The sequence below is a fragment of the Thalassophryne amazonica genome, chromosome 7 (assembly GCF_902500255.1).
Source record: "Thalassophryne amazonica chromosome 7, fThaAma1.1, whole genome shotgun sequence".
In the NCBI taxonomy this organism is placed as follows: Eukaryota; Metazoa; Chordata; class Actinopteri; order Batrachoidiformes; family Batrachoididae; genus Thalassophryne; species Thalassophryne amazonica.
This window is the reverse complement of record NC_047109.1, coordinates 54,855,084-54,873,949: the sequence shown is the minus strand read 5'-3', so window position 1 is coordinate 54,873,949 and position 18,866 is coordinate 54,855,084. Positions and strand designations below refer to the sequence as shown.

Here is an 18,866-nt window from a genome sequence, read left to right as displayed (position 1 = left end):
TGCGAGTTTATAACTTTAAATAGACATTTATTACCATGAGAACATGTGATTGCACAATGTGTTCTGGTCATATATTGGGTGTTTCAGCCAGCTAGGCTGTGCACGCTCAGTTCAGTGAGCTCAGACAAAATCAGTCAAAACCAGTCTTGGTTTGAAAATCAACACGGTTCAAACTACATTACTTTATTTTTAAATATTACAAATAGTAAGTCAACAATAATTATTATTAAATAATATGGGTTTTTAAGAGTAGTAGAATGCAATTGTTAATATGTTGTATGTCTATATGTGGGCCTGCGGCGGACTGGCGTCCTGTCCAGGGTGTACCCCGCCTCACACCCTTTGACTGCTGGGATAGGCTCCAGCCCCATAATGACCCTTGATTGGAGTAAGTGGACAAAATGGATGGATCATCATCATCATGCGCAAAAAAAATTCATTTAAAATGGCATCAAAAGTGGAGCATTAGGGGGTTGGGGGGTGGTGCGCGCTCTCACACCGATACTGGATCAGATCTGCCCCATCCCTAACTGTTGACAATCTAAAAGAGACTTCATGTGTATTTAAAGCAAAACACTATATTCATATTTAAAAAAATAAATAACCAGAGCTGTGTGTAGATCAAACAGTGGCGGCTCACTCCATCTCACAGATGTAGTAAAAGAGTGCACTTTTTTATTTTGTCGATTCTGATTATTCATCAACACGGCAAACAGTGGATATTATCAATGTGGCTTTTGAAGAACCTGATGTGGAAAAGCTGCCGTCCACAGCCCCACAGGAGGCAGTGCTCATGACGTGCATGCACTGCCTCTCTACTAACAGATTTTAACGCAAATGTGAATTTTCATGCTACACGAGCAACGTGGGGAAAATGGGCACATTTTCTTGAGAGTCCTTTTTTCTTCGATGAGTCCAAGAAAAACCACTTAAGGACAGTGAAAATTATGACTCATTGTGTTTGATCATCAAATATGAATCTCCAAGGTAAACAGATGAAACTGTGGACAAAAATGTCCAGATATAGGCTGGACAATCCTCTGAAGTACTATGGATTCTAAAATTCATCAATTTTCTTTACCTGTTTACTTCAGTTAAATGTCACAGAGGGGCTGGAACCTATCCCAGCAGCCACAGGGCACGAGGAAGGGTCCACCCTGAACAGGACGCCAGTCAATCGCAGGGCCACATACAGACAAACAAATTCATTCACACACACACACACCTCTACAGTCAATTTAAAGTTTCCAATTCCACTAACTTGCATGTCTTTTTGATGCAGGAGGAGGCCCAAGCATCAGGAGGGAACCCACCCAAATACAGGGAGAACATGTAACCTCCACACAAGAAGGCACCAGGTGAGAAGCAACCTCACGACCTCCTTGCTATGAGGCAACAGTACTAGCCACCGTGCTGCCAGGGTTCTAAAATATTGCACATTTTTTGTCTGAGCTCATACTCGCACACATTGCTTGGATACTGAAATTGCCGATTAGCCTTTACCAATCATTAATTAAACAGCCACATGTGTGTCTTAGGGCCCTGTCCCACTGGCGTTTAGGAGGATTTGCGGATGGAATGCGCACAAAAGTGGCCCACATCCACCAAACAACCGCAATAACCATGTAACATTCCTGTATGAGTCGGCCGCCATCTGAACACGTCCGTGATCATCCGCAGAGGCACGCATGTCCGCAGCCAGGATTATTGAGCGGCTCAAAAATCCTGCTGTGGATGAGATCCGCATCACTGCCTGAACACATATTGAAGACATACGCAGGCCATACACAACCAACACGCCGCATAGCCCCTGTCATCCGCTGATATCCGCAACCGACGGGTTGGCGCGGGACCGCGTGCAAAACAGATATGACGCGTGCCCAGCACAGCCACATCACGGTTGCAAATGGTATGTCGCACATGCAGACAGAGTGGGCACGGATGGAGCGAGTGCATCACGGCTGCTGTGCCCCTCCTGGGGGCGCCTCCGCGGTCGCCTTCGCTTCTGTTCCCTGTTATATCCGCTTTTCTTCCTCATGTATTCACTGATCCACCCCGGGACATTTGTCATTTCCGCCCACCTTTGTTGCAGACGCTCAGCTTTTGTCTCCTCATTTCATGCACAAATCCTCCTAAACGCCAGTGGGACAGGGCCCTTACAGGTTTTAACACAATGTAAAAATGTTTGGTTTATGATGTTTTTCATCCAGATTTTACTGTTTCACGAGTAGATTGAAAATGAGGTAGTCTTCCATCCAATAACCATTATTAAAGTGGTCATGTTGTGCCAAAAACTGCTTTTTATATTTTCATGCTTTCGATATTGAATGTTCAGCAGCGTCTCCAAAATCCCAAAATTCTATGATGATTTTCAGGTAGTCTCCTCAGTTAAGCATCATTTATGACTGACAAGGCTGTTTAAGACCTCTGTGACACATGTAACGAAATAACTCCTTATGCTGTTTTATCTCAGATATTAAAAGCCGTCCCCCTCAAACAGTTTCTCACCAGCTCAGGATCACAGCTGCATTCCAAAAGTCAGGAATAAAAAATGTGATATGCAAAGTCAAAAATTGCTACATCACCCACAACACCGCATTAACTGAGGTGATAAAGATTTTGAAGAGACACTTTGTAGTGCGGCAATAAATCATGCTCAGTATGTTCATAGATTGCATTTTGTATACATCAAATATTTCTGTAATTGTTTTCCAGCAGGGTGGTGACCAAGTGGTTAGTGCACTTAGTTTCAGTATGGAAGATTCCCAGTTCAAAACCCACCCCTGCCACATTTCTCCATGTAATGTGGAATTGTGTCAGGAAGGGCGATCAGCATGCAGATCCTCCTTGGGTCTGCTGTGGCGACCAAAGTGGAAAAATAAGGGAGGGACGTACTTTTACTTGTTTTGATTTTTTTTCCCTCTTTCTCTGAGAGCATATTTTTATATTGTATGTGCCTGATTTGAGGGGGGATGCTTTCATCATACATAGAGTCGGGTATCGAGAACTGGTTCTTTTCGAGTATCGTTAAGAAATGTTTTGATCCACCGATATCAATAGTCTTTTTTGCTTAACGATTCCCTTATCGGTCCTTCAGAGCAGCCGTTGTTTTTGAGGTTGTTTGTCAAGAAAATGATCATTCCTCTATGTTGATTACAGACCCTGCAGCGGCTCTGTAATCAACCGTTTCTGCAGCGCGACTCCACTTTGAAATGTGGATTGAAGCAATGCTTCAATCCACTAGCTTGTTGGTTCTTTGAGTCGCTGCTCTTCAGAAACAGCAAGACCGCTTCTTAACCCCTCTCAAAGCCATTAAAATATCGTGAGTCACTTTTGTGTGGATTAAAGTCACTAACTGGGACTCTTGTCTTGTTGCAGTCAAGAAACGAGAATCGTCCTCCGTTCTGTTGACACAGCTCCAAACGCTGCGCAGCTCTCTGCAGAGACAGAGTCTGCTCTGAATTAATAACTTCAAAATGAACTGCCGCTTTAAATAAAATGACACCTCTTTACAAACGTAATACAGACAAGAAACAGTCGACTAAAGCATTTTTTTTTTTCCCCTCCCAAAATGAGACGTCCTGCATTCTTTATAAATTGCATCCTGACATGCAGCACAGTCAGCTGCAAGAGCTCGGCTCAGAGGTATGGAAAGACATTCATGCCAATAATGTCTGAAAGAAAATGTTTTTGACAAAAAACTACAGATTGTTTATTTCTATTTATGTCCAGAGATCAAGGAACCACCATGTAGAGTTTATGTCCAAAGTTTAAGGATCCAGTGACCAATTTCATATTTATTTACTTTAAGACTCAATAAAATGTTGTTCAATTTCAATTTAATCAGCTTATAAAGCGCCAAATCACAACAAACGCTGTCTCAAGGCGCCTCACATAGAACAGTTCAACATAAAAATTCAAATAAATAAATAAAAATTAATACATTCATTTAATACATTAAAGACAAAAGAATAAAGCAGATAAAAATAAAAACTATTCACAAGAAAGAGAATAAAAATAGGCTTTAAGTCTTGACTCAAAAATGTCCACGGACTCCGACTGCCTCACAGTCGCAGGAAGACCGTTCCACAGAGTGGGTGCATGATAAGAAAAAGCTCTTTGACCCCCTGACATAGAAAACATGTAAAGCCTACTTTTAGTACACAAAAAAATTCACAAGAGGTATCGATAAGGAATCAGATCGATAAGCAGACTCGATAGATAAAATCTTATCAATACCCATCCCTAATCATACATGTGATAATTAAAATTAGATTAAATACATTTTTTTAAGTCACCTGACAGCGCATATATACACTTCCAATACTGTTACACATTCAAACCACAGACTGCACACATTCACATTCTGTATTGTATTGACCTACTTGGTGGAAGTCAATAAAACATTCCCTCCTTTGCAGCATTATGTTCTACTGTAACTGAACCATATAGTTGCAGATCTAATGGGGGGGGGAAGCATTCGGTGGAGTGCAGTCCGTCAGCGCTGTACATGTATGAGACACGCAACCGGCTGCAGACAGAACACAAATATAGTATGCATTGTCACATACAGCCTGGCAATGCAGGGGTGGTGGCCAAGTGGTTAATGCGCTTGGTTTCACTTCAGTTCCGGGTTCAAATCCCACCCCTGCCACATTTCTCCATGTAATGTGGAGCTGCGTCAGGAAGGGCATCCGGCGTAAAACTTGTGCCAATTCAACATGCAGATGCACCTTGGATTTGCTGTGGCGACCCCGAGTGCAAACAAGGGAGCAGCCGAAGGGACTTACTACTTACATACAGCCTGGCAACGTGAACACAGCACATCAAGCAGAGCACACTCTCTGGTGAGCAAGTGTGTGAGAGAGGGAGAAGAGAAAAGAGATAAAATAAAACAAAACCAACTAAGTCAATCTTGACTGAAAAATGTATATTAAAAGATGATTTCTTGGGTGCGCTGCTGATTAAATAAATGGTAAATGGACTGCATTTATATAGCGCTTTTCCATCTGCATCAGATGCTCAAAGCGCTTTACAATAATGCCTCATATTCACCCCAATGTGAGGTTGCTGCCATACAAGGCGCTCACTACACACCGGGAGCAACTAGGGGATTAAGGACCTTGCCCAAGGGCCCTTAGTGATTTTCCGGTCAGGCTGGGATTTGAACCGAGGTTCCTCTGTTCTCAAGCCCAATGCCTTAACCACTAGACCATCACCTCCCCTGATAGAAGAACACACCTAAAAAAAAAGTGTAGTTTCACCACACAAAATCATCTTTTTGAATATGAAAAATGGTCATTTATTTATTTTGTTCCATATTTAGCAACTTGTCAGTTGACACAGCTTATGTGTAGTTCTATACAAATAATACTTTTCACATGGACCAATCACTTTTGTGTAATTTCAACCTAATAAAACTCTAACTCCAACTGAGGTTTCTAAAGATGCATAAATGAGGTCAATCTTGTGACTTCAGTCTCTATAAATGTACATCTGACCACCAGTGTCCATGAGGACACAGTGGTGGCTCACAATTTCACGTCATTTTTCATTTGTGGATTTATAGCCTACAACGATAACGTACAGTGGCCAAACCCTGGCAGGAGAGCTAAAAGACTTAGTTTTATCAGCTCTTACACTTTATTTTTGATATTTGCACACTGTCCCTAAATACTTTCCTCATGAATGACACAGCAGCTGAGGCACTCGGGCGCCCCCTGCTGCCGCTGGCCCATATATGCGGCTGTATGAAGCTCTACGTCAGCTCATTCACAAACGCAGAAAAGCTCACAGCGCCACCTTTTGGAAGGCACGTCAAAGTCAGCGACGTCTCCGCGTTAGCTCAAGACGTCTCGAAATATTTCAGCACATTGCTTTTTTTCCGGACACATATATAATTTTATATTCATTTATTTCGCGCGGCGCGTTTTCCCTCAGCGGGGGACTTTACAGAACTTCTTACCTTCAGTCTCTTTGGGAAAGACGTTTGTCTACGGTCGTTTAAGGGTTTGTCCTCTCAGTCTTTGAACCTCTGAAGCGTCGATGATCCAGTTAATCACGATAATATAGCCTGAGCCGGTTTTGTCTGTATAAACAGGATAAAAAAACTCCGCAGGCCACCAACCACCTGAAACTCAACACGCTTGATGAGACCGCCGGTTTAATTCCAAAGCAGCCCAGGGGCGCCACCTGGCGACCACAATTAATAGGTTGAGCCGCTTGGCGTCTGTGTATTTCAAAGCTGGTGAAGATTTTTGGTGGAAAAAAATTTGGAGTATTATACCTTGAAAAAGAAACAAGTGTAATTTAATACACATTAATAAATTTCCTACAATCAGTCCAAAGAACTCAACACTACAGTTAACTCAGATCTGAATTCAATTTTCCATTTTGCATGAAAATTTGTTACATGTAGTAGCTGTTTATATGTCTTTATACAATTAGTTTTCAATATATTAGTGTGCTCCTGAGGTTGAAGGAGTGACACTGGTGCTAATATCACTTGGGCCCAGTGGAGACCACACAGGAGGCTCAGTGACCCCACAGGCTTCATTTTAACAATGAATAACACTGACCTGAGCTGAGCTGCATAAAGTAGTTGCCAGGTAGCATCATCCAACTATTGGTCAGGGGGGGTTGATCACCTGGACTGCTCCACAGATGGCCCAACACAATCCCTGTGATCCAAAATGCTATTTGGCCAAAAAAAAAAAAAAAAAACTCAAATTATCTACACATAGTGTAGCATATACAATTCCAATGAAGTTGGGATGTTGTGTAAAATGTAAATAAAAACAGAATACAATGATTTGCAAATCCTCTTCAACCTATATTAAATTGAATACACCACAAAGACGAGATATTTAATGTTCAACCTGATAGACTTTGTTGTTTTTGTGCAAATATTTGCTCATTTTGAAATGGATGCCTCCAATACATTTCAAAAAAGTTGGGGCAGGGCAACAAAGGATTGGAAAAGTTGACAAATACTCAAAGAACACCTAATTGGAAATAGGTGAGTGTCATGATTGGGTATGAAAGGAGCATCCCCAAAAGGCTCAGCCGTTCACAAGCAAAGATGGGGAGAGGATCACCACTTTGTGAGTAACTGTGTGAAAAAATAGTCAAGCAGTTTAAGAACAATGTTTCTCAACGTTCAATTGCAAGGAATTTAGGGATTCCATCATTTACAGTCCATAATATAATCAGAAGATTCAGAGAATCTGGAGAATTTTCTACATGTAAGCAGAAAGGCTGAAAACCAACATTGGATGCCCATGACCTTTGATCCCTCAGGTGGCACTGCATTAAAAACCAACATCATTATATAAAGGATCTTACCGCGTGGACTTAGGAACACTTCAAAAAACCATTGTCAGTTAACACAGTTTGTCGCTACATCTACAAGTGCAAGTTAAAACTCTACCATGCAAAGCAAAAGCCGTACATCAACAACATCCAGAAATGCCACCACCTTCTCTGGGCCTGAGCTCATTTGAAATGGACAGACACAAAGTGGAAAAGTGTGCTGTGATCTGATGAGTCCACATTTCAGATTGTTTTTGGAAATCATGGACGTTGTGTCTTCCGGACAAAAGAGGAAAAAGACCATCCAAATTGTTACCAGCGCTAAGTTCAAAAGCCAGCATCTGTGATGGTATGGGGGTGTGTTAGTGCTCATGGCATGGGCAACTTACACATCTGTGATGGCACCATCAATGCTGAAAGGTACATCCAGGTTTTGGAGCAACACATGCTGCCACCCAAGCAACATCTTTTTCAGGGACGTCCCTGCTTATTTCAGCAAGACAATGCCAAGCCACATTCTGCACATGTTACAACAGTGTGGCTTCGTAGTAAAAGAGTGTGGGTACGAGACTGGCCTGCCTGCAGTCCAGACCTGTCGCCCATTGAAAATGTGTGGCGCATTATGAAGCGTGTGTTGCAGGCATCCATTTCAAAATAAGCAAATATTTGCACAAAAACAATAAAGTTTGAACAATCAGTTTGAACATTAAATATCTTGTCTTTGTGGTGTATTCATATGAATATAGGCTGAAGAGGATTTGCAAATCATTGTATTCTGTTTTTATTTACATTTTACACAACGTCCCAACTTCATTGAAATTGGGGTTGTAGGCAAAATAATTGTGCATTTTTTGTTATAAAAATGTGAAATTTTGGCACACATATTTATTCCAAATAAAATTGGATATTGGGCCGTTTTGAAATTTCAGTGTCATCAATGGCAGCCATTTTTCAAATTTAAAATTGAAAAATGCACCAATCATATTGAAAGGTATACAACATTATTTGTCTGATCATAAAGATTCCAAAAAGGTATAGTTTGGACTATTTGTGAGTGAATGTTATGGAGTTACCGGGCAGCACGCTTGCTTTGTGATTCGCACTGTTGCCTTATAGCAAGAAGGTCATGTGATCCATTCCCACCTGTTCTCCCTGTGTTTGCATCGGTTCCCTTCGGGTGCTCCGGCTTCCTCCCACATCCAAAGACATGCAGGTTAGGTGAACTGTAAACTTTAAAAAATAAAATAAAATAAAATTGTCCAGGTCTCCCCTGTAAAAGAGATCTTGATCTCAATGGGACGAACCTGGTTAAATAAAGGTAAAAAAAAAAGGAAAAGAAAAAGAAAAAAAAAACAGTATAATGGATGACAAAGGTCAACTTCAGTTTGTACAGGGGTCAAAAGTTAAAGTTGCTCCAATTTTTGGTTAAAAAAAAAGTGATGCAGATTTTTTTGGTGAGCTAATGGGACTAATAAATGTAGGAGTTTTGACTGTTGAATGCTTGGTTTCCAAAATAAAGGTCAAACAAGGTTGATGTCCATTGGATTCTATGACATATGCAAGGTTGGGTAGGATTACGTTGAAAGAATACATGTAGATTACATGTATGTATGTACATACATTTGGATTACTTGTAATCTGATTACTTTTGGATTACATTTCAAAGTAATCCTACCCAACCCTGGACATATGTTACCCCATAATGTGATAGCTAAGCATGACACATGGTCCAAACTATTCTTTTTTAAAACCCCATTAACTCAACCAATAATCTGCATTACTTTTTCCCTTAATTGGAACAGCTTTTACTTTTGTCTCCTGTACAAACTGAAATTGACCTTTGTCATCGTTTTTGCTGTTTATACCCCATAAATCCACTCACTCATAGATAGTACAAAACTATATCTTTTTGGAATCATTTGAATCAGACAAATAATGTGGTATATTTTTGAATACAATTAGAGCATTTCTCAATTTTCATTTTGAAAAATGGCTGCCATGGGTGACATATTAAAAATTCATGATGGCCCAATATCCACTCTTGTTATACCTTTCGCTATATTTGTAGAAATGGTATGCTTTTATCATACAATGCACAAATGCTGTGGAAATATTAGCTCAGCTGCACCACTAAAGGGCACTTAAAGCCTACACACCTTCATGCGCACTTCATGTGCAATTTGATCACATTCGCACTATGTGTGAAGGGGCCCTTAAGGTGAACACAAGTACGGGATTGTTGTTACTGCATTATTCTTTTTCAAAATTATACATATATTCTCTACCGGGGACAGGTTATGACTGCAGGCAACCCAGTCTAATATTGGTACCCTGTTCTTCTACAGCCCATGCCTTTGTAATATCTGCAGAATGTGATTTTGCATGGTCTTGTAGAAAAATGCCATGGACGTCCCTGGCAAAGATGTCATCTTGAAGACAGCATATTTTCCCTCTAAACATAATGTACTTTTCTGCATTAATGCTGTAATCACAGAAGTGTAAATTACTTTTGCCAAGTTCACTGACAACCCCATACCATGACAGACCGTGGCGTTTGGACTAACAGTCCAGACTAACAGATTGTTAGTCGGGACTAACAATCTGACCACATTACATGTTTTCCCTGTGCGATGGTCCAACTGAGATGTCTCTGAGTTTCTGTTTCTGAATAAAGTTAACATAAGGATTGTTTTTTGCACATTAAAGATGCAAGTGGCATTTGTGAATGTTACTCTGTCTTGTGGTGCTTGACAAAGGTTTCCCAATGTTATACATTACCTGTGTGGTTACATCAGCTATTGATGAATGAATGTTCTTGATGCAGTGTCATCTGAGGGAACAGAGATCATGGGCATTCACCTTAAGTTTGCACCCTTGCCCTTTATGCACTAAAATTCCTCAAATACCTTGAATTGTCTTACGATATTATACAGTGCAGAGGGAGAAACATGCAAATCCCTCTGATGTTTCTTTAAAGAACATTCTTGCTAACATTCCAATAATTTTCTCATGAATTTGTTGACAAACCTTTGTCTGGTGCTGTGGGAGACGGCTGCCTCTCCAGTAGCTCTCCAGTTTTACCTGTGCGCCTGAACTGGGAGAACCACTACAACATATCTTTAACCTTAGCCTGCAGCTAGGGAGAGTGCCCACCTTCTGGAAGACATCATAGAGCGTTCCAGTTATTAAGAAGAACCTGCCCATCAAGCTGAATGACACAACCAGTCGCACTCACATCACACTTGGTGAAGACATTGGAGCAGCTCTTCCTCTGCCTCCTCAAAGCCCAGGTGCAACATGCCCTGACTGTGTGCTGCAATTTGCATACCGGACAGGTATTGGCGTGGAGGATGCCATCCTCTACCTGCTACACTGAGCTCACTCACACCTGGATATGGGAAGCGGCACAGTGAGGATTCTCTTCCTGGATTTCTCGAGCTCCTTCAACACCATCCAGCCCCTTGTGCTTCAGGACAAACTGAACAGGATGCAAGTGGACCCTGCCTGGATCTCCAACTACCTTACTAACAGCAGCAGTATGTCAGGCTGAGAGACACCACATCTGACACTGTGATCAGCAGCACGAGAGCACCCCAGGGCATGGTGCTGGCCCCTCTTCTCTTCATTCTGTACACCCCAGACTTCTACTATGACTCTGAGCTGTGTCACAACCAGATGTTCACAGATGACACAGCCATTGTTGGATGGATCAGGGACGACAGAGAGGAGGAATACGGGAGCCTAGTGAGGGACTTTGCTGTCTGATGCAACACAAACCATCTACAGCTCAACACCTCGAAGACAAGGAGCTGGTCAGTGACTTTTGGAAGTCCAGACCAAGACCAAAACCAGTTCTGATCAAAGTAGTTGAGGTGGAAGCTGTGGATTCCTACAAGTACCTCGGGCTGTGGCTGGACAGCAAACTGGACTGGACAACCCACACCAACCTCCTGTACAGGAAGGGACAGAGCAGGCTGTACTTCCTGAGGAGGTTGTGGTCATTTAACATCTACAGGAAACTCCTGTGGACTTATTTTCTTTTCATTTTCCATATTGTCCCAACCTTTTCTAATTTGGGGTTGTAAATGAAAGCAATAAAAGGAGGCAAATCCAAATAACCACTAAAATTTAAGAAACTCTTCCCTGAACCAAGGGCCATCTCCTCACAATTCTAATAGACGTGTGACCCACACTTTTAGATTACATTTGATAAGCCTTTATTCATCCCTCAATGGGGAAATTTCAGATACAATGAGATACAATTTGGCTTTTTAAAACATAGAAAGAGGTGGTCGCATAACTACCACCCTCCTCTGTCATTTGGCTGGATTGTAAAACAACTGAAGTGTGAAGTTGGCATGTTTCACAGAGCTCTTTGTGGACAAGGGTCATCATTATGTCAAAGCCTAACATGAATTTTTACATGACCTATGTTACTAAGTGGTAAATGGCTTGTTTACACTCATAATAATCATAAATGATGGAACAGCGGCCATGTTATTGGGCTGATAACTACCTCCACCAACTCACAGAGGATGGACGAGGTTATGTCACTGTCTGTTTGCAGATACTAAAACTCCAAAAGTTGTTTACAGATGACAGTCACATTTTGTGGAGAAATTGTCACTGTAAAAAGGGAGAGATGAACAATCACTGTTTAAGATCCAAATATTCCTCATAATTCTTCCTTTTATCTCTCTTTAATTTCTTATGTGAGACTGGTTTTAATGCTATTTCACCTTCTGCATTCAAGGACAAAAATTTGGACAGTGATACAGTTTTTGTAAATTCACATGTGTACACCACACACCATTTCTATTCTACATAATCCTTATCAGTATGTCCAATTATTTCTGACCTCTAGAAATGGAATGCCTATACATAAAATTGACTGCAATTCCTTAATGGTTAATGAGACAATTTGTTAAACCCCTTGCTTTACTTATTAATTAACTATAGACCTGACTGTATTTGGAGAAGTTTTGTTTTTCCTACGTGTTTTGTCTCATTTACAGAAATTAAACTGGGCAGTACACATGTCAGTGTGGTTCTGTTATGATATAAAAGTTCCTCTAACATACACACAGCTGTGAGAGGAAGTTTGTTTTTTTGTATACAAAAATAATACATAACCACACTGACATGTTAATCTTCCAGCATACATTTTAAAAAGTCTGTCAGAAAACTGCTCTGATGCATCTATGTCTGCCTTCATAATACTAAATGACATACGAAATGAAATAATACATTTTTATAATAATGACATAATTATGTATGTATGTATGTATGTATGTGTTTGTTTATTATTTTACCTCTTCCATTGTTTCTTTGTCAGTCTTTCTGCAAGACACCCCCCCCCCCCCCCCACCACCCCAAATAAATAACTAAATGAATAAATTATGAATAATGTCAGAAAAAAATGGCAGTAAAGTCTTGTAGATTGGTGGAGCTTGGGTCAGGGAAGAGCTGAATCATTTTTGTTGTTATATGTAAGCTAATCTACGGATCCTTGACCAAAGCCCACCTCTTCTTCAATATTTTACTGAGATGAACTCATAACATTTTCAGATATTCTGCTGATGAAGACAGAAGCAGCAAACTGGCACAGTTATGCGATCTCTTAAGGGTTCTCCATCAAACAGGTAATGTTTTTGGTGCTGTTTTTATGACTGTTAGAAAGATTATGCAAAAACTATGCAACTGATTTTCAAGAATCTTAATGAAAGAGGGTTCTGGGTCATGGAAGAAACCTTAAACCTTTAAAGTGGATCCAACTAAAGGGGTACATTTTTTTAGTTAATCGTACTTTATCATTGTGATATAGTGCATTTTTCACATTTTCATGATTTCCTCAAGCGTCAATGCACAGATTTTTATGGAAAAAAACACGGGCATATAGTACATCCAGAAAGTATTCAAAGCACTTCACTTTTTCAGTATTTTGTTATGTTATAGCTTTATTTCAAAATAGATTAAATTAATTTTATTCCTGAAAACTTCTACACAGAATACCCCAAAAGGACACTGGTAAAAAATATTTTTTTGTTTCTTTTTTCAGATTTTTGCAGATTCATTGAAATAAAAAACTAAAACAAAATCACATAGTCATAAGTATTCACAGCCTTTGCCATGAACCTCAAAATTAAGAGCAGTTGCATCCTGTTTCCACTGATCATCCTTTAGATGTTTCTACAGCTTAATTGTAGTCCACCTGGGGTACATTCAGGTGACTGGATATGATTTGGAAAGACACACACCTGTCTACATTATATAAGGTCCCACAGTTGACAGTGCATGTCAGAGCACAAACCAACCATGATGTCAGGGTTTGAATGTTTGTCTGGTTTTATTTTCTTTGGGTTGTTTTGTTATTTTTCTGTGTTGGCTGTGTTTTTGTTTTCTGTGTGTTCTTTCTCTTGCTGGGTTTTTCTGTCCGTCACTATCTCTCTTGTCTGTCTCTTGGTTCTTGGTGATGGGTGTTTCCCTCTCTCTGGCCACGCCCTTGTTCTGGTGCTTTCCATGCACACCTGTTCCTGATTTGCTGATTATCACCTGGGGTTATATAAGCTCACTGGGTGTGTTTGCTCCTCACCAGTTTGTTGTGCCTTGTGCCTGCTTTCCAGCTCTGTGCCTGCAGTCCTGCCTGCCTCTTTGTGTGAACCTTACCTCTAGTCTGTTGCTTTGACCACGCCAATTGCCTGATGATTTTGTACTGCTGCTTTTTCTTGACTGCTCGTGTACCGACCATTGCTATCCACTCAAGTAAAGCGTTTTTAACAACCAGAACTGTCTGTTCAAGCCGTGCATTTGTGTCCCGATTTCCTGACCATCCACTCTGATACATGGAGTCAAAGGATTTGTCTATAGACCTCTGAGACAGGACTGTCTAGAGCACAAATCTGGGAGAAGGGTACAGGAACATTTCTGTGGCTTTGAAGGTCCCACTGAGCACAGTGGCCTCCATCATCTGTAAATGGAAGAAGTTCAGATTTACCAAGACTCTTCCAAGAGCTGGTCGCCCCGTCTAAACTGAGTTATAGGGGGAGAAGGGCCTTAGTCAGGGAGGTGACCAAGAACCCGATGATCACTCTGTCAGAGCTCCAGCATTCCACTGTGGAGAGAGGAGAATCTTCCAGAAGGACAATGATCTCTGCAGCAATCCACCCGGACCCGGCGCCACGAGGGGGGCATTTGGGGTCAACACCCTCTCACGTCATCAACCTCACCCCCTTGGATGTAAGATTATCAAAAATAAAAATAAAAAGAAAGAAAAAGAAATACTGGAAAATATAGCGCCTCGCAGTTTCGCGGATTTTTTTAGTCCAATTTTGCATGCTTTTTTTTTTTTTTTTTTTTACACAGCGCATTGTGCTCTGCCTCCTCATCAAGCAGGCCGGTGTTCTGTCGAGATGACAGGACACGTGTTGCGGCACCGCGAAGGGAGAGTACGCGCATTGTGTTCTGCGTGTCTGTTTATAAGAATCTTCTCGCCCAGAAGAAAAAAGAGCGCTAACAACTACCCATAACTGTGTTATTCACTCGGAAAAAAACACCTGCAGCAAGGTGTGAGTGGAAAAATGCACGACAGTGGCGCGGCACCAGGACGAAGAGGCGCGATCAGAGGAACTGTGAAATACTGGTCAGTCACTATTAATAATTTCTTATGTGTCTAACCTCGTAGGTTGATCGTTAAAATTAAATTCATTAGTTCTAAAAGCCATCATAAATATTTATAGGAAAACGTTCTATTTTTATTTCTCAAACAAATGTTTGGGCCTGAAAACAGGTTGGTCTTATTTTTCTACTAAGGTTTGACTTTGAGAGTGTTTATACACGAGAGAAAAGTGAGAAAATGTTAATGCCTGTTTGAGAAAAGTGTATAAAGTGTGTAGTGAGGGGTTTTAACAGCTTTACAACGTCTATAATAATTGTAAAAAAATAACGCTGACTACTTCGCGGATTTCGCCTATTGCGGGCTATTTTAGAACGTAACTCCCGCGATAAATGAGGGACCACTGTATATCTACATGAAAGGTTTATCTTTGACCCGTTGTGTGACTGTCATGCCTAGTTGTGCTGTGTTTGCGCTTGTGATGGAGGGCTGTATGTGGGGTTAATCTACTGTCTCGTGTCGTTTCTCAGATCAGTTGTTGGTTTGGTTTTGTGGTATGCAGGAGATCACTTGACCGAGGGTCTATACGTTCAAATAATAATTTAAAAAATACTGTCATCACTCTTTACTCTTAGTCAGTCTCTTACAACGGTGTAGCCTAAATACACGAGCTTTCTAGGAGCGCACCAAATTCATTATGCATGCTCAGAGGCAGGTACCCTCCGGTGCGCACTTTTTTTGGAGGGGGGGCGACCCCGCCCCCTGTGATAAACTCATCGCCCCCTTAATATTTTTTTTCTGGCGCCGGGCCTGAATCCACCAATCAGACCTGTATGGTAGAGTGGGCAGACAGAAGCTACTCCTGAGTAAAAGGCACATGGCAGTCCGCCTGGAGTGTTCCAAAAGACACCTGAAGGATTCTCAAACAATGAGAAACACAATTCTCTGGTCTGATGAAACAAAGATTGAACTCTTTGTTGTGAATGTCAGGCGTCATGTTTGGAGAAAACCAGGCACCATCCCTACAGTGAAGCATGGTGGTGGCAGCATCATGCTGTGGGGATGTTTTTCAGCAGCAGGAACTGGGAGACTAGTCAGAATTGAGGGAAAGATGAATGCAGCAATGTAAAGAGACATCCTTGATGAAAACCTGCTCCAGAGCACTCTTGACCTCAGACTGGGGCGACGGTTCATCTTGAGTGGCTCAGCCAGAGCCTAGACTTGAATCTGATTTAACATCTCTGAAGAGATCTAAAAATGGCTGTACACTGGTACTCCCCATCCAACCTGATGGAGCTTGAGAGGTGCTGCAAAGAGGAATAGACAAAACTGCCCAAAGATAGGTGCACCAAGCTTGTGGCATCATATTTAAGAAGACTTTAGGCTATAACTGCTGCCGAAGGAGAATCAACAAAATATTGAGCAAAATGTGAATATTTATGTACATGGAATTTCATAGTTTTGTATTTTTAAAAGATATGCAAAAATTTTAAAAAATCATGTTGTCTTTATGGGGTGATGTGAGTAGAATTTTGAGGGAGAAAATTAATTTACTCCATTTTGGAATAAAGCTGTAACATAACAAAATGTGGAAAAAAGTGAAGCGCTGTGAATACTTTCTGGACGTACCATATGTATATTGCCAATATCTGCACATTATTTTCTTCTTGAATCCACCCCCTTAATCAGGAGAAACCAAAAGGTAATGGTTTCTTCCTTGGCCCATACCCCACCCTTTTACCATGTTTCAATAAATTTAGTTTTGTCGTTCTTGTGTAATGCTACTAACTTTTGCCTCTAATAGTTACAGAGATGCAGTATGCGTGAAGTATTTGCGGGGGCATGTGTTCTTGAAGCACTCTGTCAATTTAAATAATCCTTGACCATTTACTGTACCAATTTTTCCGTTTAACCTCAATCTCCAGTGATATGCCTAATGTTGAAATAACGGTGCGTCCTCTCACTGATGTCTACCAATTTACATGAAATAATCCAAATCAAAGGATTCGTTTGAATTTGGTGGCAGAAAAAGGTTGCACATTGAATTTGTATTACTCGAGCTGACCTTCAAAGTAGGGATATACACACATAAGCATCTGTTTGAAGAACAGGGACCAGCACAATCTGCAAGGGTCTGAATAACTGAAACTATAGAAGCATTGTCAGCAAAAATGTAATTATTCAAAGCAAAATATTTATGCAGAATATGGGGGGGTTGTGGAACTGCAATGTATATGCCCCTATTTCAATATAATGAGCAAGCAGCACTTTTTTCAGATACATGTCATAGAGTAAAAAGTACAATAACTGTAGAAAAGGCAGAAGCGTAAAGTAGCTTAAAATGGAAATAGAATATTGTGCTTAAGTACAGTACTCTTCCCACCACTGTCTGAAAATGACATTAGTGCTTTTAAGCCTTTTGCACTCCCATTGCATCCATGAACTCAAAGTGCATAATCGTTACATTTATCTCATGGGTAATAATGTGTCGACATTTACTTGCAAGAAATCATCACAGTATTTGCTTGATGAAAATATGACAGTTGTTAATATTTGAATGTGGTGTGAATAATGTTTTGCCGATTAAAAATTGATTTTATTTCATTTTTCTCATTGGGCAGAGCCAAATTTATCATCCAGCTGTTACAAAGTGAAGCCCAGAAGCTCACAGTAACACATGTGAGATCACCAGTAATGTACGGGAAGAAAGCGGTGAGGTGAGCCCTGCTCATCACTAGGCGTGTCACTACAGCATCAATGTGATGAGAGAGAGAGAGAGAGAGAGAGAGAGAGAGAGAGAGAGAGAGAGAGAGAGAGAGAGAGAGAGAGAGAGAGAGAGAGAGAGAGAGAGGGAGGTGGTGGAAATGGGGAAGGAGAGAAAAAGAGATGACCTAATACCCATAAAAAGCAATGAAGTCATACTACCTGACTCATATTCCCAGCTGACATCAGCTTTCCCAATCACAACATCCCGGTGTACATCAGTGGATGTTTGCTCGCTGTGGGCTATTTGTGTGTTTTTCCTGCGTGCATGTGTGAGGTTAAACAAAATCACACGATGCTCCGTGCAGAATATCAGTGGGGGAGCATCGGTGTGTTTGTCACAACAAACTCTGACTGCAGACACATTCAAATAACCATCAACTATTATAAATAAGAGATGTGTCACCGCACACAACTGAGCGTAGCTGTGCATCACGTTAACTGATAAAAATCAATAAAGTGATTATGAGCATACCACATATAATTCATTGTGATGTGGAAACAAAAAAATCTGAATAAATTAGATGAAATGAGTTAGTTTTATTTTGGTTTTGTTTGAAGAGTGATTCATTGATTTTGTCCTTTGGAAATCTGGTATTCCTAGAAAGGATACTATGGATTTACAGACACACACACACACACACACACACACACACACACACACCAGCCACAACAATATACCGCTGACAGGTGAAGTGTAGAACATTGATTATCTCGTTACAGTGACACCTGTCAGTGAGTGCAATATATTAGGCAGCAAGTTAACATTTTGTCCTCAGAGTTGGTGTGGTGGAAGCAGGAAGAATGGAGACACCTAAAGATTTGAGTGACTTTGACAAGGGCCAAATTGTCAGGGCTAGACAAGTGGGTCAGAGCATCTCCTAAACTTCAGCTGCTGTGGGATGTTCCTGGTGTGTAATGGTCAGTACCTACCAAAAGAGTGGCCCATCTGTGAATGTGGGATGTGCTGGACAAACAAGTCTGATCCATGAAGGCCCATCTCACAACTTACCAGATTTAAAGGATCTGCTGCTGACACCTTGGTGCCAGATACCACAGCACACCTACCTACCTACCTACCTGTGTGTCTGTCTGTCTGTTTGTGCGTTAGTGTTCTTGTATCGGGAGCAAAAGGTTCCCGGTTTGAGACCAGCCTTGCTTATCCTCTATGTAATGTGGA

General features: G+C 41.0%; 1 protein-coding gene across 1 annotated transcript in view; it reads right to left on the bottom strand.

Annotated features, from left to right (window-relative positions):
• lmna (lamin A) overlaps window positions 1-6,103 on the bottom strand; it is a 119,338-nt gene extending 113,235 nt beyond the window's left edge. The window contains exon 1 of the mRNA XM_034174221.1: window positions 5,966-6,103. The gene's annotated coding sequence lies outside the window, so the exon portion shown is untranslated. The remainder of the gene's footprint in view (window positions 1-5,965) is intronic.
• Between the last annotated feature and the right edge of the window lie 12,763 nt (window positions 6,104-18,866).